The 7,001-nt window shown below is 41.4% G+C and overlaps 1 long non-coding RNA gene across 2 annotated transcripts in view; it reads left to right on the forward strand.

Annotated features, from left to right (window-relative positions):
* LOC126052684 (uncharacterized) overlaps nt 1-3,583 on the forward strand; it is a 45,596-nt gene extending 42,013 nt beyond the window's left edge. For both annotated transcript variants that reach the window (XR_007510121.1, XR_007510120.1), the window contains one exon: nt 3,505-3,583. This is a non-coding gene — a long non-coding RNA (uncharacterized LOC126052684). The remainder of the gene's footprint in view (nt 1-3,504) is intronic.
* The last annotated feature ends 3,418 nt before the right edge of the window (nt 3,584-7,001 follow it).

Here is a 7,001-nt window from a genome sequence, read left to right on the forward strand (position 1 = left end):
TGGCTCCCGGCTGCAAACCTAGCCCAGACCCTCCCAGGCTGGAGCCGAAGGACTCATGAAGAACCACTGCTATTGTGCCACCCGTGAACCCTTCTTATCCTTTCTGTGGTATGTGGTATGTGTTTTGTGGCTTTCAGCTGTGCGAGGGTTTGGTATGTAGTTTATAGGCTCCCTTGAAGGTTGGGATTACTTGAGCTATAATCTAGTTACGTGCTGTTTCTTTTAAGTGTCTTCCTTCTGGAACATGCCAGGTTTTATCACCACATGCTTCTCCAGCTCTGCCACCTTATGTAAATAACATCAAAACACAGCACATCTGAATGTCAGCAGAGGGGATGGGGCATACAGCAGCCTTGGCACTGAATGCCAGCCTGGACGACCCTCCATCCAGACGACCCAGAATTTGGCAGCTGCTTTGTTGAATGCCGCTCCGAGCTGAAGCATCTGCTTTGGCTGTGCTAGCAGTGAAAGTTTTCACAGCTGCCAGACTGGGCTCCATTTACTCTGATTTTACATGCTTTTTAGGAGCTGGCCTAGCTTGCAACAGCACATAACTTTAACGTTAGACTTATAAAATGAGCCTTTGATGCTTTGGAGCTCCATGTCCGTACTCTCTCCTCAACAAGGAAGAGCTGAACAGGGAGTGCAGGCTGATGGTCTGTATTACTGGGTCAGTAATATTAGTTGCTCTGCCCACTTCATAATGTTTCTGAATGGAAGAAAAAAAGTATTGACAATCACAACAGAGAACTGAAGCAAAGGATATGTATCTCACATAAAAAATGGAGCTAAGCCTTGCTTTCCCAAGGGCAGAAACATTTGTACATATGTCAGTTTGTTCTGCTGAGAACAATTTACAGTTACCAGACGAAATGTGAACATAGTACTTAAATTTCTGTAGGGCAGAACTATCATGGTGAATGTAGGAATATGTTACTTGCAAGTAATTTCAGAACTGTACAATTCTTGCAGCTAATGGTACAATCCTTTTATTTTTTGTGATAGTTATGTTGAAGTGGAAACCAAAGATGCCATGACTAATCATGTGTTTACCATCTGTTAGCAATATCTCCATGTGAATTAATTAGGAAGGGCCTAAGAGTCCTCTGTTTACAGTCTTCCACGAAAGTAATACTGATTGACACTGACACAGTATTAAATTACTTCCCATTCTAATATGGCCCTTTTGACAAAAGATTAGCCCTGCCACCTGTCCCGTTGGCTGCCGATTACTTTTCTCAAATATTCTGCTTCTGAGCTGAAACTTAATAAATACAAGAACATTTTACCAGTATAATAGTTTATTGATACTAAGGGCATTAAGATGGTCCTCACTGTTGTTTGTGTCTCACTGTGAGACTATTATTCTCTTAAGGAGAACTGAAGATAGAAAACACTTTCAGTTAGACAATGTTCCTGCCAGCCTATTTTGAATGCATCTACACAGAAACTACTTACTGCTTTATCTGTAAGGCAAACAGCAAAAGGTTCAGCGCTGAAGCTTCTCTGAGCAGACACCTACAATCTCCTGGTTTCTGGATGAGCCTGATTGCTCTGAATAGTTCCACATGTGAGCACTTGCGGTCCTGAATCTGATGTTCTGCAAATATCCTGTGATACTGATTTACAGCCTACTACTCTGGCTGCTGCAATATATTTCCAGAAAATGAAAAAAGGTCAAATACACAAACAAGGCAGGTTCATTAACCCTCCCAACGCCCTTCCCCCAAACTCCCCCTCAGCTGAAATCTTTAGATAACTTTCAGCAAATATTTTTTGAATTATTCCTTCATGCCTAATCAGATGGCAAAAGCGTTTGTTTTATTTAATCATGGCTGTGAAAATGAGCCTTTATTTTTTTCTTATCTTCCTTTCTTCCATAAGGACCGTTTTGATTTGCCTTTCTCTTCATGACCACATGAAATTTGGCCAGTGATGAAAAGACCGAATGGGCCCCACTGAAAACTTTCAGAACGTCCAGAGTTCAGCTCAGGGGGCTGGCAGGTCTCTGGAGGAGCTGCAGATTAACCACTACTCAACTCATATCCAAAAATCATGCTAATTTCAGTATGTGGAGTTACCTACTATGTGTAGAGAGCCATGAGCAATCTCAGTAGCGGGAAGGGAGTTCCTACCTATCTTGGGTGGGAAGTCAGTATGGTCACATAACTGACAATATGGAGCTCAGGAGGAAGACCATTTGTCTTTGAAAAGACTGACTTCTGAAAACTGCTTTTGCAGAAGGAGAGGTCACAGTTCTGAATGAAGTCTAGAAGGAGAGCAAGGTTGGGGAGAGCTGTTAACATGAAAAGTGTACCTCCTGAGTGCTCTCTGCAGGAGGCACCTGGTTTGGGGTCCCAGCTGAGCTGCTGCTTAATAGCTCATCTGGGTGCCAAAAAGCTGTTTCATGACATTCTTGGCTTAAGCATTGCAAAAGCAGTGGAACGTTTTTGCTAAACAGAGCCTTTAGTCTTTAAATCATTGCTTTCTGGATGAAAACCCAAGAAAATTGAGAGCAATGTCAAAATGCTAAAACTTTAGTGTTCAGTCAGACACAGTTTTGTCCTGAATCTCAATGGCTGGCTCCAAAGTTTCCTGATGTATATGTTAGCAAATAGTTGCCCTTTTGTATGAATAGTAATCTGCCATGTCCTCTGAGCATCATGGATGAGCTCGTGTTCCATCAAGCGCACCTCCAAAAACTACTTTATGCTCAGCTAATGAATCTTGTGTTACTTCTAACATTAATACTTGGGAGATTTAAAAACATTCACTAAATGGAACTTGCCCAATCTGCAGCTGGAAAAACCAGGACATATTATTCTTCTGGAAAAGTAATAAAACCTTGGACATTTTTCAGCTATATTTCTGTGCAGGATGGATCAACTGTTCTGTGCTCAGTTAAGAATTCTAGAAATGCTCATGAAGTAATTCCTGATAAGAGAAGCATAAACTACTTATTTTGCTAAACAACTGTTTGCTTACAGGCCAGTTCAGTGACCTGTGATTTATTGCATGTATGTGTCGAAGACACATTCTAGTAGTAAATCTTTTTCCATTTTCCTTTATAAATTTTTCTAATTCCTTCTGAATGATCTGACTATAAGATTCAGTGCAACTAATGATGAGGACAGGGAGAAGGCATGCAGTGTCTTTTGGTCCTGTGGGGAAGAACAAGAAATGCACATACAGCACTGGATCATGTCATAAATTAACCAGACAGATAGAAGTGACTTCCCCAGGATGACCCATAGGAGGAAGGTGCTGAACTAACATTTTCAGGCTCCATCTCTTCTTACTAACATTTTGTCTATTGTAATTGTATCTTCCACTTTTTTTTCACACTGAAGTTGTACTCATAGAAGAGCAACTGCATAGCAGTATTTTAACAATTTCATATTGATTTGTGGGTTAAAAAGTTGTAATTAGTCAGACAAAATATGTTATCAATTTAGCTTTATTTCCCAGCTGTGCTCACCTGTCATTTTTAATTATTGTTTTCAGGATCCTGGTGATGATGTCATCCCCCTAAATTTCCCGAAAGCTCCCCAGTGTTCATTCCAAATGATTAATGAAGGTATGAAAACTATGAGTGCTTCCAAATCAAATATGTGTATAAAGGTAAGCAGTGCACAGGAAAAGATGATTAAAATAAAGAATTGTGTGTTTCCTTGAAATTCACCAGCCCATTGATACTGCAGCAGTTCAGATCTCAGTGGAACTTTTGTGCAATCTACTGAATACTTTTTCTATGGGGGAAAAATATCTAGCCAAACTTGACTGTTCAACCTATTTGAGTTTTATTTTATGGCTGTGGGTTTCACATACTTGTGACATTAAAAGGACAAAAATGGGCTCTGTGCTAAAGTGGTAGGTCTGGCAAATCCATACATCAATTGTCTTGAAAAGTGTGGGTCTTGAGACTTATTTCATTTTGAATGTGGGTTTTTAATGAAGAGAATTTAATAAATTGATATTCTGAATTTTTGGCTTGCATTAGGAAGCTAAAAGGTAAGCTGTTGCAACACTGTGTATTAATAAGCACTCAGGAGTCGGATTTGTCAGGAGAGAAAGTGCAGTGCTTTTTATTAACTGAATGAGCATTGTGTTTGGCTGGGCTTTGCCAAGGCCTCTGAAAATGTCTAATTCATGTGGAAGGAGGCTCAGATGCTTAACTACTAAAGTAGCATAGTGTTTTCCATTCCAACACAGCATCATCTTAAAACAGTCATTCCCACTCCAAACTTTGTGTCTATCTGCTCAGTGTATGAACTACAAATGAAGCAAAATTTTTTAGGTCACAATAAGAATGGAAAGCCTGAAAATTATTATTCCTTAACAGAAGGTGAAACATGCGATTGCTCCACAATTTCTATCAAACAGAGCATATAATAATTCTACATGAAATGTATACTTTCACAGTAAGAGTTTATATGCCATTTTATTCATGTATCATGGTGTTCATCAACAAGGTCAGCAAAGGCAGCATCCAGGAAAAGCATCATTTTTTTAGAACCAGAGGGTCTAACTCCAAAACTATCATTCAAAAGGGCCTCTTCAGCTGCCATCTAGCAGTAAACCAAATTCAGTTCTGTATGTGTCTGGGAAGGGATTAATCAGAACATACTGAGGCCTGCATTGTGGATAACTACATCCAAGCCAGATTGTCTTCAGTCAGTGGGAAGAAACATAGTTTTTTCAGGGCATGATTCATTTCCTAAAGTAGGTGCTAAAAGAAGTAAACGATACAATGAAAAAACCCCAATGAAATCAGGTAAAAACAGTGGATAATTTATCATCCTGAGGTACTGAATGCCTAAGAACGTCTATTTCTCTGCAATAGCCTTCATTAGTTTCAAGACTTCAATTCTTTTGGTAAAAATGTCTGTTGTCCCTAGAATTTTGTGCAGGTCTAAACTGGCCTGATTTGACCAGCTAAGTAATTGTGTCCCCAGCCAGCCCACTGTTCTTGTTCTACTAAAATCTTTTGAGGAGCTTTATCTTGTAGGTGTTTCCAGAGACTCATGCAGAAAATAATCTAGTCCCTCACAAAAATATCCCTGTGGTCACTTTCTCTTGAGATGGTCATGGTGATGGTATGTGGCGTGTATGAATACTGTGGTGAGAGTGCTTGCCCAGGATGGGGAACACATGACTTATATGCTTTCCTCAGTTAGAAGTTCAAACCCACATCTTTTTACTTCTACGTGTGCCTAACCATAAAGCCATGGGAAAACGAAGGGCATATATTTTTCTTAATGACACTGAGAGTTTTTTCAAAGCAATGGAATTAGAAAGTTGATGATCCAGAGATGTGAAAGGAGAAAGAACATGCCTGTGTAGCTTATTGCTAGGGTTACTTAGACGGCAGGGTGAAGACCTAGTTTCCAGTCCCTATTCAAAAAAATGTTTATGATTTTTATGGTCACCGACTAAAATGTGCAAATAGGCGTTGGAGCAGAGACCTCCGCTTCTGGGTGAATTTCCTAACCATGAGCTGTTTCATGTAGGAGTAGTTTTAAGCGTTTCATGAACACCACTTAAAGAGTCAATAGCAAAACAGAGGCCCGGGCTCTTTCATTTAAAAGCAGCAGCCACCTGCTTATTGAGGCTCAAAGAAGGTAAGCCAAAGATGTGTTTGTTGTGCTTTGTTTAGGAATCATGTGTGCTGGGTTAGCCTTGGCTAATGGCCAAACACCCACCCAGCACACCCACTCCCCCCTCAGTGGGACAAGGGAGAAAACAGGATGAGAAAGCTCATGGCTCCCGACGGGGAGCTGCAGCACTTGGAGCACCTCCTCCCCCTCCTCCTGCTCTCCCCTCGGGGCTTGCAGGGCTGCTTCTCACACTTTTCCCCTCACCCCTCGCTGCCTGGCAGTGTTTTGCCCTTTCTGACACGGGCTTTCCCTGAGGTGCCTACCCGTGGCTGTGGGGCTCAGCTGTGCCCTGCGGTGGGTCGGCTGGAGCCGGCCGGAACCAGCCCTGTCCGGCATGGGGCAGCCCGGGCCTTTCCTCACAGAGGAGGCCCTCAGGCCCTGCTGCCAGGGCCTCAGCACCTGCACCCAGTACATCATGGAAGAACCTTTTATATTTTAGAGTTTTACCTATCTAGACATGGCAGGCTCATCTTCTAGAAATGGTTCTCTACAGTTTAAAGACACTTGTGCAAATAACACATCTGATGTTTTGTTTACAGTTTCTGTGAAAATTACAATAGCACATCTAAAATGTGTGTCAAATTTAAAAGCTATAAAGACAGCAGATTGATTGAAGTTCCCTTCATGTCGATATGAAGTGATGCTACTGCCTTCACTGGAGCTTCTCCTTTAAGCAGAGCTAGAAGTCTGTGCTACTGAAATACAATGTTGATGGCTTGTTTAATACAGCAGTAAATGAGAGTAAATTGGGACCCGCTGGACCAAACTAGGTTATGCTCCTGTTGCCCTTTTCAGTATCTTCTCTGTTTTCTACCAAAGAGATATGTGATAAATAACTGGATAGCAACAGGATTTGTCTCAGCTTTTTAATCAGCAAATGTTACTTTGGCAGACATGTCAACCCACTTCTTCATCTTCTACCGAACGTGACTCGTACCAGTTACAGTGCCAACAAATGCCCCAAACCTACAGAGTGCCATTGAGGTCCGGACCAAGCAATCTTACAGGATTTTTGTATTATTTTTGAACAACAATGGACAATATGATCCTTGGAAAAGAGGTCAAGGATTTGAGATGGGGAGAATTTTATTTTATTTTATTTTTGTCCTAAGCTCCTAGCACAGTGTTTGTGGGAGAGAAGGATTACCTAAGTGGAGAGCAGAAGGTGATTTCCATTTCCCCTCTCCCCCTCACGCATGTGTGACTTTTGGCAAACCAGCGTGTTATGAAATCCAAACATTCACCTGCTGGTAGAAACCAGACTGTGTGTGTGTGCCACCGCTCATCCATCTGCGTTACAGACCACAAAGCCTAGCTGCATGGGTAGGTATTAGATCGAATGTG

The sequence above is a fragment of the Accipiter gentilis genome, chromosome 30 (genome assembly GCF_929443795.1).
Source record: "Accipiter gentilis chromosome 30, bAccGen1.1, whole genome shotgun sequence".
NCBI lineage: Eukaryota > Metazoa > Chordata > Aves > Accipitriformes > Accipitridae > Astur > Astur gentilis.